Source organism: Chiroxiphia lanceolata, chromosome 6, assembly GCF_009829145.1.
Source record: "Chiroxiphia lanceolata isolate bChiLan1 chromosome 6, bChiLan1.pri, whole genome shotgun sequence".
NCBI classification, from domain to species: Eukaryota; Metazoa; Chordata; class Aves; order Passeriformes; family Pipridae; genus Chiroxiphia; species Chiroxiphia lanceolata.
In genome coordinates, this window is record NC_045642.1 from 64,348,583 (window position 1) to 64,369,124 (window position 20,542).

At 45.1% G+C, this 20,542-nt stretch overlaps 1 protein-coding gene across 1 annotated transcript in view; it reads left to right on the plus strand.

Annotated features, from left to right (window-relative positions):
* The first annotated feature begins 14,160 nt into the window (after positions 1 to 14,160).
* The window catches only part of LOC116788123 (MAM domain-containing glycosylphosphatidylinositol anchor protein 2), a 159,874-nt gene continuing 153,492 nt past the window's right edge, over positions 14,161 to 20,542 (plus strand). Inside the window, exon 1 of the mRNA XM_032690549.1 lies at positions 14,161 to 14,357. The gene's annotated coding sequence lies outside the window, so the exon portion shown is untranslated. The remainder of the gene's footprint in view (positions 14,358 to 20,542) is intronic.

Here is a 20,542-nt window from a genome sequence, read left to right on the forward strand (position 1 = left end):
TGCCTCCAAGGAGTTTCTTCCATGGCCTCCTTTTTTTTTTCATCATCCACTCCCTGTTATTTATGTCCTCTGCTCCTGGAATTCTTTTTATCCCTCTGCCCCTAAAATGTGTATTTTCTATTCTTTTGGAGCAAAACTGGGGGAAAATTCTGCCTTCTTTAGGAGCAGGGATTGTCAGACAGTGTAGAGATTCCCACACTGACATTTTTTTTAATGGTAAAGAATTTAAGGCTGAAAAAGAAATGAGAGCTTTGGAAGGGCAGAAGGGAGGAAACCTGGCACTTTGTGTTATCATGGAATTCCAGGATGATTTGGGTTGGAAGGGACCTTAAAGCTCATCCAAACCACCCCCTGCCATGGGCAGGGACACTTCCCACCATCCCACGTTGTTCCTGGACTCATTTATCTATTATATCAGAAGAAATTATCAAATACATATATTATTCTCTATTAAAATGCTTTTATTCTCATTTTAGACCATTTTAAGTTCAGGAGAAGGGTGTGAGAGAGCAGTGGGGCTTTACCAGCAGCCTCTGCTCTCAAGGCACCACTATTTACACTCAATATATCCAGAATTCAGTTTTTCACAGGGATTTTAAACTTTGTGAGGAGTGTCTGGAAAAATTCTACCGAAACCATTAAGTGGAGATGGATTTACTCCAGAAATCCACTTTCCTAACCCAGTTTGTCGTTCAGTAATTCCACCAAATTAAGTTTCTTTTCTTCAAAAAAAAAAGCGAAGGAAGGAGCATTAATTAAGTTTGGGATTCTGCAACCCATAATTACTCATTTAACACGTTAAAAAGCCCTATTTGCAACAATTATTCCTGCACTTCAGGTGGCCTTTATTATTTGTGCCTCTCTCTTCTGCATTGGTTGGAAAGGCATTTTTTCTTGCTTTTATTATGTTAAAAAATAGGCAGAAATTAATAAACCCAATGTTAACTAGTAAAAAAACCCCAACAAACCAGTCCCTGCAGTGTCAGAGTGGATTTAACCCTTTTATCCCCTTTTTTAGTCCCCCTTTTTGTTGCTGCTCGTGGCCCCTGGCACACTCTGATGCCCCTGGAATGAGAAGGTGCCTCCATTTCTTGATTCAAGGGCTCTTGATTTAATGGTAACTCTCTGGAATTCTTTAATCAGCTGTGATTACAAATTCTCTCCCAGAATTTCACGTCCCAATTGACCACGACGTGGTTTGACCTCCTTTATCTCTCTGGGGTTTTTTTGGGGGGGCTGATTTTTATTTTGTGCTGCTCTTCTTATAATTCAATGAAATCTCTTGTATTTAATTAAAAATCCTCTGATGGTGGTTTGAAGAGGTGAAGAACCCTCTGTTCTCTTCTTCACAATTTCCTCTCCGAAACAAATAACTTTCTTCCCTCATTTAGAATTGGGGTTTCTTCCTTTTGTTGCTCTTGAAATTAATCACCAATTTTAAATTTAAATGTTAAATTCTAAATTTAAATTCTAAATTTAATTTTTAAATTTAAATTTTAAATTTAAATTTTAAATTTAATTTTTTTTTTTCATTTATTGGCCAAAAGAGCTCTTTTGTACCTGAAGCCTTTAATAAATTAATTATTCGCTCTCCTTGTTTGACGAATTAAATGTGTTGTGCCCTTTCTGCCTTTCTCTGCAAACTCATGTCCTAGATACTTTTCCCAGTGTTTAAGTGCTTTCCTGCTGCTCTTTTCTTAGGCCTTTTAATTTCTTGATGTTGTTTAGGAAGTGATTTCAGGGATTCCCTCAGTCCAGGGGGTGCTCAGAGCTCCGTGGGGGGATCTCAGACCATCCCAGTCCCAGCCTGGTGCTTTTGACCCCTGTTAGGAGTTCATGGATGAGCCTCATCCTGGGGGAAAATCTAGGTTTATTCTTGGGAAAAGCCACTGAACCGTCTTCATCTGTGCCCCGTGCACATGGAATTGTGTCATGGAATTATGGAACAGTTTGGGTTGGAAGGAAACTTAAAGCCCATCCAGTGCCACCCCTGCCATGGGCAGGGACACCTTCCATTAGCCCAGGTTGCTCCAACCTGCCCTTGGACACTTCCAGGGATCCAGAGGCAGCCACAGCTTCTCTGGGAATTCTATTCCAGCCCCTCCCCACTCTCCCAGCCGGGAATTCCTTCCCAATATCCCACCTAAATCTCCCCTTTTCCAGCTCAAAGCCATTCCCTGTGTCCTGTCCCTCCATCCCTTGTCCACAGTCTCTCTCCATCTTTCCTGGAGATCCTTCAGGTCCTGGAAGGCCACAATTAGGACACTCTAAAGCTTCTCCTCTCCAGGCTGAACAATCCCAACTCTCCCACCTTTCCTCCCAGCAGAGCTGCTCCATCCTCTGATCATCTCCATGGACTCCTCTGGACCCATCCCAGCAGATCTGTGTCCTTAGATATGTTCACATCTCCATCCATCTCCACACCAGCTTCTCTGGGAATTCCATTCCAGCCCGTCCCCACCCTCCCAGCCAGGAATTCCTTCCCAATCTCCCATGTTTCCCTGCCCTCTGGCAGTGGGAAGCCATTCCCTGTGTCCTGTCCCTCCATGCCTTGTCCCCAGTCCCTCTCCAGCTCTCCTGGAGCCCCTTTAGGCCCTGCAAGGGGCTCTCAGCTCTCCCTGGATCCTTCTCTTCTCCAGGGGAACCCCTCCAGCTCTCCCAGCCTGGATCCAGAGGGGCTCCAGCCCTGGGAAAATCTCCAGGGGCTCCTCTGGACTCTCTCCAGCAGCTCCAGGTCCTCCCTGTGCTGTTCCCAGGGCTGGAGCAGCTCTGTAGGGGGGTCTCACCTGCAGGGGCAGAGGGGCAGAATTCCCCCTCACCTCCTGCCCCACCTGGGTTTCTGGGCTGTCAGGGCGCATTTCCAGCTCATGTCCAGCTTCTCACCCACCAACACCCCCAATCCTTCTCCTCAGGGCCGTTCCCATCCCTATGGAAAGGGAGGATTTTAGCAGGTGGGGTTGTTTTATCTCAGCGCTGCACATGCAAAACCCTCCAAGCCACTGCTCTCAGGGGACTCCAGTGCTAATCCAGCCTCCTAAACGATTGGAATTGGTGTCTTTGGATAAAGAAACCCCTCTGGCAGGGCTGTGCCCTTCTCCTGATGCCATTGGGATGTTCTCCTAGGAGCAGCTTCCAGCCAGGTGTATTCACAACCCCACTAAAAGAGCCGAGCAAACCTTTTCCCGGTAAAACCGCCGAGCCTTCCTTACATTTTCCCCCTTGGATCCTTTGTTGATCCACTGCGGGCAGCAATCAGCTGGAGCCTGGCAGGGAATTGTTGGGTATTGTTGGCTGCCGAGGCCGTTCGGGCTGTCCTTTTGTGTGGGAGCGTGTTAACAGCCCCCCGGCAGGGCTTTAATCTCCTCCAAACGCTATCGGGGATCAATAGAAGCTCCTCGGGGGGTCTCCCGGGGTCGCGCTCTCAGCCGTGGGAACAAGGAGGGAACGCGCTCGCTTCCCTTTAGGATGTGCCTTTGGAAGCGCTGCTTGTTTTGTCTGCACAGCACCGCGGGGAAACGATAAACCTCTTGTCAAGAGGGGAAAAGGAGCTGATGATGGAGCTCCACGGCGCTTGGCTTCCCGATTTCCAGCTTTTTGGAGCTGTTGTGCCTCCGCACCGACGGGCAGAGGGCGGGACAGCTCGTTATCCTTTCCACGGGAATGCAGGAAAGAGATATATGGAATTATTGTTATTCTTTCGGTCACACATCAAACATCTGAAACCCACCTTGCCAGAGAAGCTGTGGCTGCCCCTGGATCCCTGGAAGTGTCCAAGGGCAGGTTGGAGCAACCTGGGATGGTGGAAGGTGTCAGGTTGGAACTGGATGGGCTTTAATGTCCCTTCCAGCACAAATCATTCAGTGATTCTGGGAATTATAGAGGGTCTGTCCTATGAGGAGTTGAGGGAGCTGGGGGGGCTCAGCCTGGAGAAAAGGAGGCTCAGGGGGGACCTTCTGGATCCCTAAAATTCCCTGGAAGGAGGCTGGAGCCAGGGGGGGTCGGGCTCTGCTCCCAGGGAACGAGGGACAGGAGGAGAGGGAACGACCTCCAGCTGTGCCAGGAGAAGATTAAATTGGATATTAGGGAAAATTTCTTCCTGGCAGGGGCTGCCCAGGGAGGTTTGGAGTGCCCAGCCCTGGAGGTGTCCCAGGAAGGCCTGGCCGTGGCACTCGGTGGCAAGGTGGGCATCGGGCACAGGGGGTGGACTCTGATCCTGGAGCTCTTTTCCAGCCTAAATGATCCTGGGATTAAAACTCGTGCTGGGTTAAGGAGGTTCTGGTAGGGAAAAGGACGTGAAGAAGGTTGTATTTCGTATTTCAGAATAACTCAGGGGGTTCAGGACTGTCAGGCTCAGCTCTGTGATGGAGCCGTTTCCGTCGGTTCCCAGATGTTTGTTTATTATTATCCCGCCTTCCAAGCGTCTCCCGCTTGGATCGTCTGAAGACAAAGGCAGCTAATTAACAAATGAAAGCAGCCAACTGTGCAGCCCCAGCAGCTGAAAGGAGATGATGCAGCAAATAAAGGCTGCCATCCTGCTGGCCTGTTCCCTCTGGAGCTCAGGTGAGGGTTCTTGGATCCATGGAATATCCTGAGCTGGAAGGGACCCCCAAGGATCATCCAGTGCAACTCCTGGACACCCCAACAATCCCACCGTGGATCTCTATCCAAACCACCCAAAATTCCAAGTGTGATTTGAAAAGCCAAAGTGTCCCCCCCTCCAAGTCATTCCCGTTCCTTTCACTGAGGAAAAAAAAATCCCTCTTAATTTATATCTCTATGAATTCATCCATTTTCCTCCTGCTTCCTTTAGTCCCAGGACATCCTTTTGATTTGTGACACTTCCCTGATTTGTACAATAGCCACATTTCCCTTTATTCCTTCTTTTCACCTCATCTCATTTTCCTTATTATTTTATTCTTATTTTTTGCTTAAATCCCTGAGCAAAGTATTCCCTGTGGGGGAAGATGACAATATTCAGGTTTTTATTGCCAGCAAACAGGAATAGAAGTGGTGATCCAGGGGTGACTGATGGAATTCCTGAGTCAAATCAGCTGGCAGAGCTCTGGGAGAGAAACCCAGAGCTGCTGGAAAAGGCAGAAAAGTCTCTGAGCCAGCCCAGGCTCTGCAGAGAGAGTTTCCTTCCCTGGGACGGGAGGGAACAGGAAAATCCTGGATTTCACAATTTGCTGGGGTGGGAGCACCTTTAATTCCAGCAAACAGGAGCAGCTCCAGGGATCCCAAGTCCCAGCAGAGACATCAGGGAGTCTGGGGTGGAGACCTGAGTTTGGAGCCATCCAGGCAAAACCCTTTTTCCATCTCTGATGACACTTTCCTAAGAGACCAGGGTAAGACTTGCTTGGGAATGGAAATCCTGGAGTTTTCTGGAGTTTTCTGAAGTTGGAATGATACCTTTTCCCAGCCCTTCTTAAGTTCCAGATTATTTAGGTTGGGAAGGACCTTAAAGATCACCCAGTTCCATCCCCCTTCCACTATCCCAGACCATCCTGTGGTAGATGATCCGTGTTTCCCAGGTATTTCTGGGAAACTTTGGAATGCAGCCCAGAGAGGATAGAAGAACCTGTGCCACCCTTGTGAGCATCTTCCACCCCGACATTCCCAGCTCTCCTGATTCCCAGCTCCCTCACATCAGACCCATTTGGATCCCCTTAGCCTGGATTCTGTGTTTCTTTGGGATGTGTGCTGGGAATTCTTCCCATGCAGAATTCCCAGCAGGGACAGCAGGGAGCGTCCAGGGCTGGGCAGCCACTTTGGGATGGACACCTGAGTTTGGAGCCATCCAGGGAAAACCCTTTTCCATCTCTGATGACACTTTCCTAAAAGACCAGGGTAAAACTTACTTGGGAATTGAAATCCTGGAATTTTCTGGAGTTTTCTGGAGTTGGAATGATGCCTTTTCTCAGCCCTCTTAAATCCCAGATGGTTTGGGTTGGGAAGGACTTTAAAGCCCATCAAGTTCCAACCCTCTTCCACTATCCCAGACCATCCTGGGGGAGATGATCTGTGTTTCCAACTCCCAGGTATTTCTGGGAAACTTTGGAATGCAGCCCAGAGAGGATAGAAGAACCTGTGCCACCCTTGGGAGGATCTTCCACCCCGACATTCCCAGCTCTCCTGATTCCCAGCTCCCTCAAAACACACCCATTTGGATCCCCTTAGCCTGGATTCTGTGTTTCTTTGGGAATTCTCCCAGTGCAGTGCTCAGCCTGCCTGTGCCATCTGGCTTTTGGAAGCTGTTTGGTTCAATTCAGAGCCTAAAGACTGAGAAATTGAACCTAATGGTGGCAGAAACCTCAGTGGAAAACAGATTTCTGTAATTATTTTCCTTTTGATTAATAGACTTTAACTCTGTAGCAACACCCAGGACTTCAGTTTAATTTAAAGAGTGATTAGTCAGTTGACTCTTCATAATTTGAACAACGTAAAATGAAAATTTTGGGGATTTTTTCTTTTTTTGCCTTCTTGTAAAGCACTGAAATGATTCATCTGGTTGAGTTTCCAAATTCTAAATCTTTCTATTTCCCTTCTCATGGAGTTATTTTTGGGCAGGACTTGAAGTCATTGAATTCTTTGGAATGGTTTGGGTTGGAAGGGACCTTAAAGATCATCTAATTCCAACCCCTGCCATGGGCAGGGACACCTTCCACTAGCCCAGGTTGCTCCAACCTGGCCTTGGACACTTCCAGGGATCCAGGGGCAGCCACAGCTTCTCTGGGAATTCTTTTCCAGCCCCTCCCCACCCTCCTAGCCAGCAATTCCTTCCCAATATCCCATCTAATGGACCCTCCAGTCAGTGAAGTATCAGCAAAGTGTAAAATTGGGGTTTCTCTTGTTCCAAAATGCAGCTGCTGACAGCTCTGATTCCAAAATGCACCATTTGCAAGAGAAAGAACCACAAAAACCAGCAAGTCAAGGGCAGAATTTGGATAATTGGTGTATTTGGGATTTCCTGGGGAGTTCTGGGATTTAAATCAGGGAATTATCTGAGGTTGGTCCCTTCCCACGTGTTGCTTTCTAAAATATTTGCTTTAATGGCACTGTAAGTTCTGGTTTTTGGTCCATAAAGAGTCCTGGAGTGATTTGAGTTGGAAGGGATTTAAATCCCATCCCATCCCACCCCCTGCCATGGGCAGGGACACCTTCCACTAGATCAGGGATCCAACCTGGCCTTGGACACTTCCAGGGATCCAGGGGCAGCCACAGCTCCTCTGGGAATTCCATCCCAGCCCCTCACCGCCCTCGCAGCCAAAAATTCCTTCCCAATATCCCACTTAAATCTCTCTTCTTTTAGTTTAAAGCCATTCCCTGTGTCCTGTCCCTCCCTCCCTTGTCCCCAGTCCCTCTCCAGCTCTCCTGGAGCCCCTTTAGGCCCTGCAAGGGGCTCTCAGCTCTCCCTGGAGCCTTCTCTTCTCCAGGGGAACCCCCCCAGCTCTCCCAACCTGGCTCCAGAGGGACTCCACCCTTGGAGCATCTCCATGGCTTCCTCTGGACTCTCTCCAGCAGCTTCACATCCTTCTGCTGTTGGACCACGGAGCTTTAAACACGTTTTTTTTTTGAAAGTCTCTTTATCAACTTGAATATCAATTAGCAACAATTCACCCAGCCATGGAAACCAGAGCTCTGCAGAGCTTCCACCAGGGATCAGGTGGCTTTAAAAGCAGGGAATTTGGGAGTTTCAGACGATCCAGAAAACATCTTTTTAACGTTTTTAACTTTTTTTTTTTTTTGATGCTTTTAATGCTTTTTGTCCCTTTCAGCTCTCTCAAAGCTCAGCCTCGTGCAAGGGCCCAGTTAAACCTTTCCCTGGCCCTGCCCAACCTGGATCAGTGAGATCTCCAAAAAAAACTGGGAGCATCATTTTGCCTCCTATTTGTCAGTGCTGCTCCTTTTCACTTTGTGCTGCAGCTGCCGGGATTTTTCCAGCACTTAGGATGGAAAAATATTCCACTTGGTTCTGCAGTGCGAATTTTCCATGAATTGACCATTATGAAATGCTTTGGCAGAGGACTTTGCTGCAGTTGGATTCCCAGCCTGGAATGCTTTGAGGTTTTCCTTCTGCTCTTATCCAAATCCATCCCCTGGCAGAGCCCAGTGCCTGCTTCTCCCTGCCAGTGCTGGATCAGCTGGAAAAGGACTTGGGAGAAGGGATGGAGGGACAGGACACAGGGAATGACTTTGAGCTGGAAAAGGGGAGATTTAGGTGGGATATTGGGAAGGAATTCTTTATTCCAAGGGTAGTGAGGTCCTGGCACAGCTTGTCCAGAGAGGTTGTGAACTCCTCACGCCTGGAATTCTCCAAGGTCAGGTTGGACAGGCCTTGGAGTGAGGAAGGAAAGGAAAAATGCCCAGATTGGATGACAGAAAGGCTGGGAGAGCTGGGGGGGGTTCCCCTGGAGAAGAGAAGGCTCCAGGGAGAGCTGAGAGCCCCTTGCAGGGCCTAAAGGGGCTCCAGGAGAGGTGGAGAGGGACTGGGGACAAGGGAGGGAGGGACAGGACACAGGGAATGGCTTTAAGCTGGAAAAGGGGAGATTTAAGTGGGATATTGGGAAGGAATTCCTGGCTGGGAGGGTGGGGAGGCCCTGGAATAGAATTCCCAGAGAAGCTGTGGCTGCCCCTGGATCCCTGGAAGTGTCCAAGGCCAGGCTGGAGCAACCTGGGCTGGTGGAAGGTGTCCCTGCCCATGGCAGGGGGTGGCACTGGTTGATCCCTAATATCCCTTCCACCCCAAACCATTCCATGATTCCATGGTTCTGTAACCCAGCATGGACCTGTTGCAAGAGACACAAACCAGAGGGGGCATCCCAGCTCCTGGAATTCTGGAGTAATTTGGAGTAAATTAATCTGACAGGACCTGTTTTCCAACCCCCTGCCCACACCAGGGCCAATGTCAGGTTAGCTCAGGTTGCTCAGGGCTGTGTCCAGTCAAACTTTGAGTGTCTCCAAGGGTGGCATCCTAAATGACAAATTTTGGGTCTCAGCACTTACATCATAGGAAAAAACCCTGTTTTATCTTGGGGGATTTTACAGGGGGATTAGGTATTGAATATACAGATGCAACAGGTTACATGCAAAAGGGAAGAACACAATGGGTTTATACAGAGGTCTGATAACATCAGAGCACCTGTGCCTTGGCAGAGCATTCCAAACAAGTGACATCTGGTCTGTCCCTCAAACAGAGGTTTTTCCCCAGCTTCTGGAACTGAAGGTTTTTCTGTTTAAACCTGGCAGTTTCTTTCCTCATATCCAAACTTTGGAAGCCGACGATACCCCTCGGCGAGCTCACCTTTAGGCCTGGTTTTAGGTTTTGAGGGATTTTGCTGTGTCTAATTTTATCATAGAATCACAGAATCAGCTGGGTTGGAAGGGGCCTCTGAGATCATCCAGTCCAACCCTTGATCCAACCCCGCCGTGGTTCCCAGCCCATGGCACTGATGCCACATCCAGTCTGTCCTTAAACACCTCCAGGGATGGAGAATCCACCCCTTCCCTGGGCAGCCCATTCCAATGGCTGAGCATCCTCTCTGCAAAGAAATTCTTCCTAATCTCCAACCTAACCCTCCCCTGGCACAGCTGAAGACCGAGCCCTCTTGTCTTGCTGAGAGTTGCCTGGGAAAAGACACCAACCCCCCCTGGCTCCCCCCTCCTGTCAGGGAGTTGCAGAGAGTGAGGAGGTCTCCCCTGAGCCTCCTCTTCTCCAGGCTGAGCCCCCCCAGCTCCCTCAGCCTCTCCTCCCAGCACTTGTGCTCCAGTCCCTTCCCCAGCCTCGTTGCTCTCCTCTGCACCTGCTCCAGCCCCTCCATGTCCTTCCTGAGCTGAGGGCCCAGAGCTGGACACAGCACTCCAGGGGTGGCCTCAGCAGCGCCGAGTCCAGGGCAGGAATCACTTCCCTGGCCCTGTTGGCCACCCTGTTCCTGAGCCAGGCCAGGATCCATTGGCCCTCTTGTCCCCCTGGGCACACTCTGGCTCCTGTTCAGCTCCCTGTCCATCCCCACTCCCAGCTCCCTTCCTGCCTGGCTGCTCTCCAGCCCCTCTGGCCCAGCCTGGAGCTGCCGGGGGTTGTTGTGGCCAAAGCTGAGCGAAGCCCTCTTGAGTATTTCCCACCATCAGCTCAGGGGGAGAGATGACAGAAGTGATCCCTGGACTTGGTGATGTCTACCTGGAAATCTTTCCTGTGCGACACCTTCTGTTCCCATCCAAATCCCAGGAAAAACTGTTCTGCCCTAAAAATCGCCACCGGTTCATCCGCTCCTTTTTATTTCCTCCTGCAGGAGTAGAATGCATAACACCCCCCTTTCCAAATGCTGCTGGGATTTCAAATAACCTTTAAACCAACACTGAGATCTCATTAGGAAATGCCAACCTCATTTGAGGCACCGGTTCCACAGTTTGCTCCCGTGGCATTAAATTAAATGTTTCGTCGGATAGGACGAGGGTAACATTTACTTAAAATCTGTGCCCCCATTACGAGGTATCATTGCTTCAATTATTGCAAATTCTGGAACATGTTTTGCTTCTAATTAATCAAGAGGCTTCGCTCTTGTTATGCAAATGCAAGTGGAGCAGCTGAAGACTAATTTTTTAGGTGCAAACTGCTTTTCGCCGAGGGGGGTGTTGATGAATTCCAAGCTGTTCAGTTTGTTAACAGTGGTTTTCCCTTCAGCCCATGGGGCTCACAGTTCTTGGGAAGGGACAAAATCCCAGATTTTGTGAGAGCTGCTGCACTCATGGACACCTCACACAACACCCTGTGGGGGGTTCCAGCAGGGTTGGAGCAAAATGCACGTGATGCTCCCCCTAAAAACCACTGTCCTTGTTCTCAGGGATGAGAGGAAAGGGCCTCAAGTTCCACCAGGAGAGGTTTATATTGGATATCAGGGAAATTTCTCCGTGGAAAGGGTTGTTAAGTGTTGGAACAGGCAGTGGTGGAGTCACTGGGAGTGTTCAAGGAATCTGTGGATGTGGCACTTGGGGACAGGGTTTGGTGGTGGTGGGTTGATGGTTGGGCTGGGGGATCTTGGAGGGCCTTTCCAATCAATTCTGGGATTCCATGATTCCCCACCTTTGAAGAAGGACTTGGGTGTGTGGGTTCCCTTTGTCACATGAAGACTGGAGTGTCTTGTTCTACATTTCCCTGGATTGTGGCCTCAAAAAAAGGAGGGAATTGTCCTCTCATTTGTTATCCACACAAGACTTTGCAAAGCCAGGGTTAAATTTGTGCGTGAGTGATTAAATCAGTCCTACTCAAAACAGTGTTGAAATTTTAGGAGGAAAATGTTCTGAAGTGATTTCAGTCAAGGCTGAGTGGGAATGTGGGAATGTGGTGCTCGGAGACCCCACTTGGAATGCCGCATCCAGCTCTGGGGCCCCCATAAAAGAAGGAGCTGTGGGAAGGATTCCAGAGGAGGCCACAAAGGTGCTCCAAGGGCTGGAGTCGCAGCTTCTCTGGGAATTCTATTCCAGGGCCTCCCCAACCTCCCAGCCAGGAATTCCTTCCCAATATCCTAGCTAATTCTTTGGCTGGACAGTTGGATCACGGGGATTCGTGGCCTGAGGAGGTCCAAGGTGGCAGCAGAGGAAATGTTTGGGAAGCTGGAGAGCAGGGAATGGTGTCCCACAAACTGATCTGAGGCTCATGAGCAGTTTGGGCTGGAAGAGCTTCCCAGCTCTGTGTGGGCACATCATCCAGGAGGGAATGGGGAAATGCCCAGACTGGATGTGGGAACGGCTGGGAATGCTGGGGGGGTTCCCCTGGAGAAGAGAAGGCTCCAGGGAGAGCTGAGAGCCCCTTGCAGGGCCTAAAGGGGCTCCAGGAGAGCTGGAGAGGGACTGGGGACAACGCATGGAGGGACAGGACACAGGGAATGGTTTCCCACTGTCAGAGAGCAGGGTTAGATGGGATATTGGGAAGGAATTGGGCAGTCATTTGGAGGTTGGACGTTTTCAACCAATATTTAGGAAAAATATCCGTTGCTTCCCTGGTTGTGTTTGATTTTCCATCCTTAATATAACTGTTCCTTCTGACAAAGCTCATAACAACCCCCCAGCTTTACTCCTGGTGGAGTAAAGCCCAAATTAATCACCTTGGAGCGCTCACATTCCAAGGAATCCTCGTTCCTTCCCTCTCTCCATCCTTGAATTCCGCGCCGGGGCTCTCGTTTGCTCGGAGCTGCTGCAGCGGGAATAATTATATGATATCTGTCTTTTAATCAAGAGGAGTGTGTTCTAAAGCCTGTGATGAATTTACCTTGCTGGAAGTTAAATGCCTGTAACTAAAGGAAGGGAATGTGCATCAAATTGCTGGATTAAATTGCGGCTCTGAAGGGAAAAACAGCTGCGTGCCCATGATCGGTGCGCTGGTGGCTCCTGCCATTAGGATGCAAATCAGGCTGTCTATTTATTTCCAAAAAAGCTTCATAATTTCGTCTGAAAGGCATAAAAGAAACGAGTAGTAAAGCTGAAAAAACCAGCTGAAAGCAAAGGAGTAATGGGAGCATAATAAAAATATGATTGGCATTATCCTGCGTTGATATCGGAGATGTTATTGTGTCTAAAAAGCATGGGTTGGAAATGCAGCTCCGTTCCAAGGGAGTTTTAAAGGGGGTTTAAAATGGAGTTTAAAATTCTAAGGAAAGGGAGTTTAGGACTCCAAATTAAAACAAGCTCCAAAACTGAATTTTGCTGCGAAATCCCTACAATCTGTGGCTGTGCTGCCTCTATTTTGCTCTCGACTTTTGTACATGCGCGTCCCGTCGGAGACTCGACGAAGCCTGATTTTATCTTGCTTTGTCTTCCTGAAAGAAAATCAGATTAAATTTAAACTCCACGTGAAAACAAGCTCTAAACCTGAATTTTGCTGCAAAATCCCTAAAATCTGTGTTGCCTCTGTTTGCTCTTGACTTGTATATAATGCAATGCATATGCTTCTTGTCATAGACTCAACTAAAGCCTGACTTTATCTTGCTTTGTCTTCCTGAAAGAAAATGAAATTAAATTTAAAACTCTACATGAAAACACACTCCAAAACTGAATTTTGCTGCAAAATCCCTGCAATTCGTGGCTCATGGAGCTGATTTTCCTCTGTTTTGCTGTTGACTTCTCTACGATGTGACGCACATGCTTTGTGTCGTAGACTCAACTAAGCCTGACTTTCTCTTACTTTGTCTTCCTGAAAGAAAATGGAATGAAATTTAAACTTCACGTAAAAACAAGCTCCAAAACTGAATTTTGCAGCAAAATCCCTACAGTTTGTGGCTCCTGGAGCTGTGTTGCCTCTGTTTGCTCTTGACTTGTATATAACGCGATGCACAATCTTCATGTCGTAGACTCAACTAAAACCTGACTTTATCTTGATTTTTCTACCTGAGAAGTGAAATTTAAAACTCCACATGAAACACACTCCAAAACTGAATTTTGCTGCAAAATCCCTACAGTTTGTGGCTCATGGAGCTGTGTTTCCTTTGTTTTGCTGCTGACTTCTCTATGATGTGACGCACACGCTTCATGTCGTAGACTCAACTAAGTCTGACTTTCTCTTGTTTTGTCTTCCTGAAAGAAAATGAAATGAAATTTAAACTTCACATAAAAACAAGCTCCAAAACTGAATTTTGCTGCAAAATCCCTACAATTTGTGGCTCCTGGAGCTGTGTTGCCTCTGTTTGCTCTTGACTTGTCTATAATGCGATGCACAATCTTCCTGTCGTAGACTCAACTAAAGCCTGACTTTCTCTTGCTTTGTCTTCCTGAAAGAAAATCAGATGAAATTTAAAACTCTACATGAAACACACTCCAAAATTGAATTTTGCTGCAAAATCCCTACAGTTTGTGGCTCATGGAGCTGTTTTTCCTCTGTTTTGCTGTTGACTTCTCTATGATGTGACGAACACGCTTCGTGTCGCAGACTCAACTAAGCCTGACTTTCTCTTGCTTTGTCTTCCTGAAAGACAATGAAATGAAATTTAAAACTTCACATGAAAAGACGCTCCAAAACTGAATTTTGCAGCAAAATCCCTACAGTTTGTGGCTCATGGAGCCATGTTGCCTCTGTTTGCTCTTGACTTGTATGTAACACGACGCACGATCTTCCTGTCGTAGACTCAACCAAAGCCTGACTTTCTCTTGCTTTGTCTTCCTATCTCTTCCCAGATTTGGATGATCCCATAGTGACAGTCCACCAGAGCATTGGGGAGGCCAAGGAGCAGTTTTACTATGAGAAAACCGTGTTCCTCAGGTGCGTGGCCAACTCCAACCCGCCGGTGCGGTACAGCTGGCGCCGCGGGCAGGAGGTGCTGCTGCAGGGCTCCGACAAGGGAGTGGAGATCTACGAGCCCTTCTTTACCCAGGTAAGAATCCCAGGAGGGAATTCTGACCTTCTTTAGCCTCTGGAAAAGGATCCTTGCCTGATTTCTGGGGTTGGGAATGTGGGGGATGCCCTCGAAGTAATGACGTCCCGAGCGAATGCGCCTGGTTGTTGTTAAAAGACTTCCTGATATAAATTATGGCTTTATTATTTTGTAGAACACTTTTTTTTGGGTAAAATTGTAAAATAAGAAGTTTTGGGAGGATATCTCTATCGGGGGAGGCCTTTTAAAGTGATTTTTCCTGTCTGCTGCAAGCCCAGAGCTCTCAGTTGACTCCTGTTTCCCCATCCTTCCCATGTTTTCCACACACAAGTTGCTGCCTAAAAAGCTCTTGGTGAAGGCCAGGGGAGGTTTCTATGAAATATTTTTCTTGGGAAGAATTGGAAAACGTTGGCACAGTCTGCCCAGGAAAGTGATGGAGTCCCCATCCCTGGAAATGCTCAGAAAACCCGTGGATGTGGCACTTGGGAACATGTTTTAGTGGGGTTTAGTTGATGATCTGAAAGGTCTTTTCCACCCTCAACCATTCCAGGATTCCAAACTCTTTGGCAACTCCCCGTGGTGGGTTTTTTTTATTATTTTTTTCTGCTTTTCTTGTCTTTAAATAGAAATTTTTTGTGCCAGAATATCACACTTGAGAGAGGATGTGGCAAAAGGGGAATAAATGCTCTGTGCAGATCCCTGCCTGGTGTGTGGGGTGGGATGTGGGGATTTTTTATTTGTTTAAGTTTTTAATTGTTTTAATTGTTGGTAAAATTATAAAATAAGAAGTTATGGGAGGATTTCCCTCTCTGGGAAGGCCTTTTAAAGTGATTTTTCCTGGCTGCTGCAAGCCCAGAGCTCTGAGTTGACTCCTGTTTCCCCATCCTTCCCAATCCAACGCGGGGATTCCACACACAAGTTGCTGCCTAAAAAGCTCTTTATTGAAGGCCAGGGGAGGTTTATATGAAATCTTTGGGAAATGTTTTTCTTGGAAAACATTGGAACAGGCTGCCCAGGAAAGTAGTGGAACCCCTATCCCTGGAAATGCTCAAAAATCCCGTGGATGTGGCACTTGGGAACATGTTTTAGTGGGGTTTAGTTGATGATCTTAAAGGTCTTTTCCACCCTCAACCATTCCAGGATTCCAAACTCTTTGGCAACTCCCCGTGGTGGGTTTTTTTATTCTTTTTTTCTGCTATTCTTGTCTTAAAATAGCATTTTTTGGTGCCAGAGTTTCACACCTGAAAGGGGAGGTGGCAAGAAAAAAAGAGAATAAATGCATTTTTAAAGCTTTCTTGCTCCCACTCACAGCCAGGAAACCAGTCTGGGCCCCGTCAGCTTAAATGAGATTAATTCATTTTCAACACATTCACACAGCACCAGAATAAAAAGGTGGCACATCCCATTGTCTGCAGGCAAAAGTGTGGGATGGTGTTGGCAAAAAAGAAAACAATGTAGAAAAAAAAAATGTAAAAACCAAAAATATAAAAAAAAAATTAAAAAGGATAAAAATTGTTTTGGAACAATCTCAAGCAATAACAAGTAAAGAGGGAGGGGAAAAGTGCATGATAATTTGGTGTTCAGAGCAGAAAGCAACCTGTGACTTTCAGAAATAATTTTCAGCTGATGATTGGAGAGCACCTTCATTTTTTTTTTCCCTTTTATTGTGCTTGACAGCTTTTTATTGCTCCATATTTTCCCTGGGAAAAGCAGAGCTGGAGCCTCCTTGCAGAGCTGGGAATTAGATTACAGAGCCCAGTTATTGATCTGCTCAGCCTAATAAAATTATTTTTAATTTCATGACTTTTTTAAAATTTATTTTTTATTTTTTATTAATTTTATTTGATTTACCTCTTTCTTTCTTTCTTTCTTCCTTTCTTCCTTTCTTTCTTTCTTTCTTTGTCTCTTTCTTTCTTTCTTTCTCTCTTTCCTTTTATTTTTTATTATTTCTAATTTATTTCATGATATATTTTTATTTATTTTAGTTACCATTTTCATTTAAACCCAGTTTAGCAAATCTGTGGCTTGTTTGCTTGGGCTTGAGTGCCTAAAGTGGAGTTTTTAAATGTTTTAATTAAAAAGTGAGAGTCTCTCTGAATAGAGGATTTTTTGGTTTATATTTCAGCACAGAAATGCTGATTATTGCCTTCCCTAAAAATCTAAGAATTTCTCTAATGAAAATTTGTCACACAAAATTAAATAAATTAGATATTTTTTTAATATTTCCAGGCTATTTGGATCATCCTTCCTAAAATCTCTTGAGCGGGTTTAATTAATGAATAAATCACATTTAATAAATGAATAAATAAATCAAATGAATGAATAAATTTAATTAATGAATAAAAAACACATCCTGTTGACAGTTAAAAGCTTCTCCATGACGTTTATTTATTTCTTGGAGGTCAGTTTGAATTAGTGTGTCCTGACAAGATCTGCTCCGTGTTTATAAGAGGGAAAAGATGTAATTAGAGGGTCAAGAGTCGTCAGCATCTTCTGCCTAATTAGCTCAGCTAATGAGAGGGTTGCAAATCGTGGGAGCTGATGTGAAGAGGGACCAAGAGGGACAAATTTGGGATGGAATTTTCTCGTGGAGTGGCTTAAAGGTGGATTTTATCTGAAAATCAGGGGAAGTGGAAAAGGAAACAAGTTGTGACTCAAAATTTCTCAGGTTTTTTACCCCCAGAAAAGGGATATCTGTTATTTCTGATGGTTTTCTTGTTTTAGTTATGGCAAAAAATCCCAGGATGGTTTGGGTGGGAAGGGACCTTAAAGCTCATCCAGTGCCACCCCTGCCATGGGCAGGGACACCTCCCACCAGCCCAGGCTGCTCCAACCCGGCCTTGGACACTTCCAGGGATCCAGAGGCAGCCACAGCTTCTCTGGGAATTCTATTCCAGGACCTCCCCACCCTCCCAGCCAGGAATTCCTTCCCACTATCCCACCTATCCCTGCCCTCTGGCAGTGGGAAGCCATTCCCTGTGTCCTGTCCCCCCATCCCTTGTCCACAGTCTCTCTCCATCTTTCCTGTAGATCCTTCAGGTCCTGGAAGGCCACAATCAGGTCACCCCAAAGCTTCTCCTCTCCAGCTGAACAATCCCAACACTCCCAGCCTTTCCTCCCAGCAGAGCTGCTCCATCCTCTGATCATCCTGGAGCCTCCTCTGGACCCATCCCAGCAGATCTGTGTCCTTAGATATGTTCAGATCTCCATCCATCTCCACACCAGCTTCTCTGGGAATTCCATTCCAGCCCGTCCCCACCCTCCCAGCCAGGAATTCCTTCCCAATCTCCCACCTTTCCCTACCCTCTGGCAGTGGGAAGCCATTCCCTGTGTCCTGTCCCTCCATGCCTTGTCCCCAGTCCCTCTCCAGCTCTCCTGGAGCCCCTTCAGGCCCTGGAAGGGGCTCTCAGCTCTCCCTGGAGCCTTCTCTCCTCCAGGGGAACCCCCCCAGCTCTCCCAGCCTGGATCCAGAGCAGAGGGGCTCCAGCCCTTGGAGCATCCCATGGCTCCTCTGGACTCTCTCCAGCAGCTCCACGTCCTCCCTGTGCTGTTCCCAGGGCTGGAGCAGCTCTGCAGGGGGTCTCAGCTGAGGTGACACAGAACCAGGATCCCCCCTCACCTCCCAACACCCAAACCAATAGAGACACGGGAGCTTCTCAGGCCTCAAATCCAACTGATTTAGACAGAATTCCTAATGCAGCCCATCCATCCCTGCCAGAAGGAGTCAGGACTAAATGGATCCATTGTCACCCCCAAAGCCACTTCCAAAGCTCCACCCTGGCTGGGCTCTGTCTCAGCTGATTCCCAGGATTAAGCAGATGGATAAGGGGCCATCCAGGTTTGGCCAACAAAGCATCTCCCATGTGAACCTTCACCCCAGGACAGGCAGAGACTCAGCCAGGAATAAAAATCCTTCAACTCTGACAGGGATAATAAAACTCCCTCTCAAACAATTGCCAGGTTTGGTAAATATTTCCAGGGGTGAGGGCACGGAATGAGCTTTCCTGTGCTGTTCCCAGGGCTGGAGCAGCTCTGCAGAGGGGTCTCAGCTGAAGGGGCAGAGGGACACAATCCCCCCCTGCCCTGCTCCCCACGCTGAGGGATCATCCCAGAATCCCGTTGGCACTTAAATCATGGAGGGCACCTGGAAAACTGGGCACCTCCAAAGTAATCCTTGAACTTTGAACCGAGTTTTCCAATGGGTCAGGAGACATCAGCTCCTTATTTCAGCAGCCACGGAGCAAAGCTGAAGGTTCTCATCTGTGGGAGTGTTGAAAATGCCAAACTTCCCAAATCCCAGATTTTTTTCCCCCTCCTAGTTTGCATCCTCCTCGTCACACGTCGTAATTGCCTGAGCGCGAGATTAAATTTGCTGTATTTACAATAATTAGGCAATTAGACGTAATTAGACTAATTACCCAAAGCAATGAAGAAAAATACATCCATTTTTTCTAAATCTCTGCAATCTGGGGATGTGATCCAGAATTCCATGGTGAGCTCAGCCCACGGGTCGGACTCGGAGAGCGGAGCCGAGGAGGGAATTGCTGGGATGTTTCCCTGTGTTTCCAGAACTTTCAGAGCCTGGATCAGGCCGTTCCCTATCCCAGATAAACCTCCTAAAGCAGGATCTTCGCCTTTAGGATCAACCTTTCCAAGGCCTGGTCTAACAAACATTAAATCCCACGGGCTTCACTAATCCCATCATCCCACTGGGACTGATTAGACGTAGAAATTCCAATATTCCAAACATCTCCCAGGCCTGATTCCAAGGACTTTTTTTCTTGCCTCTTCATCTCTATCTTGTTTTTCATGGATTTATTTTCCTTGCCGGTTCCATAGAAGCATTTTCCCACACCCTGTGGAAATACATTTATTTATTAAATACTTAAATTTATTTTAATTTATTTTTTATTTTTTGTTTACCTTTATTTACCTTTCTTTCTTTCTCCCTTTCTCCCTTTCTCCCTTTCTCTTTTTGTCTCTCTCTTTCTTTCCTTTTATTTTTTATTATTTCTAATTTATTTCATTGTATATTTTTATTTATTTCATTTACCATTTCAATTCAGTTTATTTTATTTACCCTCCTATTTATTTGTTTATTATTTTATTATTTTTTTAATATAATTTTTCTGGTTTCATTTATATAATTTTTATGATTTTTTATTATTTATTTATGTTATGTTAGAATTTTCTATATTTGTTTATGTTACAAATTTTAATTATGTTATGTTATTTCTGTTATTTTATTTATCACTTACTTCCTTAATCCATTTAGTTATTTATCATTTAATTCTTATTATTTTTATTTATATATTTTATTACATTTTCCATTTATTTATTCTTATTAAATATATTTATTAAAATAAATTATCTCAAACACTACTTTTATTGATTTTATTTTATTTACCATTCTATTTAATAGTTTATTTTTTATTTTATATAATTTTTTATTTTTATTTATGTAATTTTATTTATCATTTACTTCCTTAATCCATTTTGTTATTTATTATTTATTTTAATTGTTATTATTTTTATTTCTACTTTTTTTACATTTTTAGTTTATTTATTTATTTTTATTAAATATATTTATTAAAATAAATTATCCCAAGTACCATTTTTTTGATTTTATTTTATTTACCATTCTATTAATTAATTTAGTATTTTATTTACTTTATATCAATTTCCTATTTTTTATGTTATTTTATTTATCATTTACTTCCTTAATCCATTTAATTATTCATAATTTATTTTGATTCTTATTATTTTATTTATATTTTTATTACATTTTTAGTTTATTTATTTACCATTCTATTTATTTGTTTATTAGTTTATCATTTTATTTATTTTATATAATTTTCATATTTTTATTTGTGTTATTTTATTTATCATTTACTTCCTTAATCCATTTCGTTAGTTTTAATTTATTTTAATTCTTATTGTTTTTATTTTTATTACATTTTTACTATATTTATTTATTTATTATTTATTTATTCTATTTATTATTTTATTATTTTATTTATTTTCTTTATATTATTTTATTTATCTTTTACTTCCTTAATCCATTTCGTTATTTATTGTTTATTTTAATTCTCATTATTTTTATTCCTATTTTTATTTTTATGTTTTTTAATTTTTGTATTTTTTATTTTATTTTTTATATTTTTACTTTTTAGCTCTTATTTTTA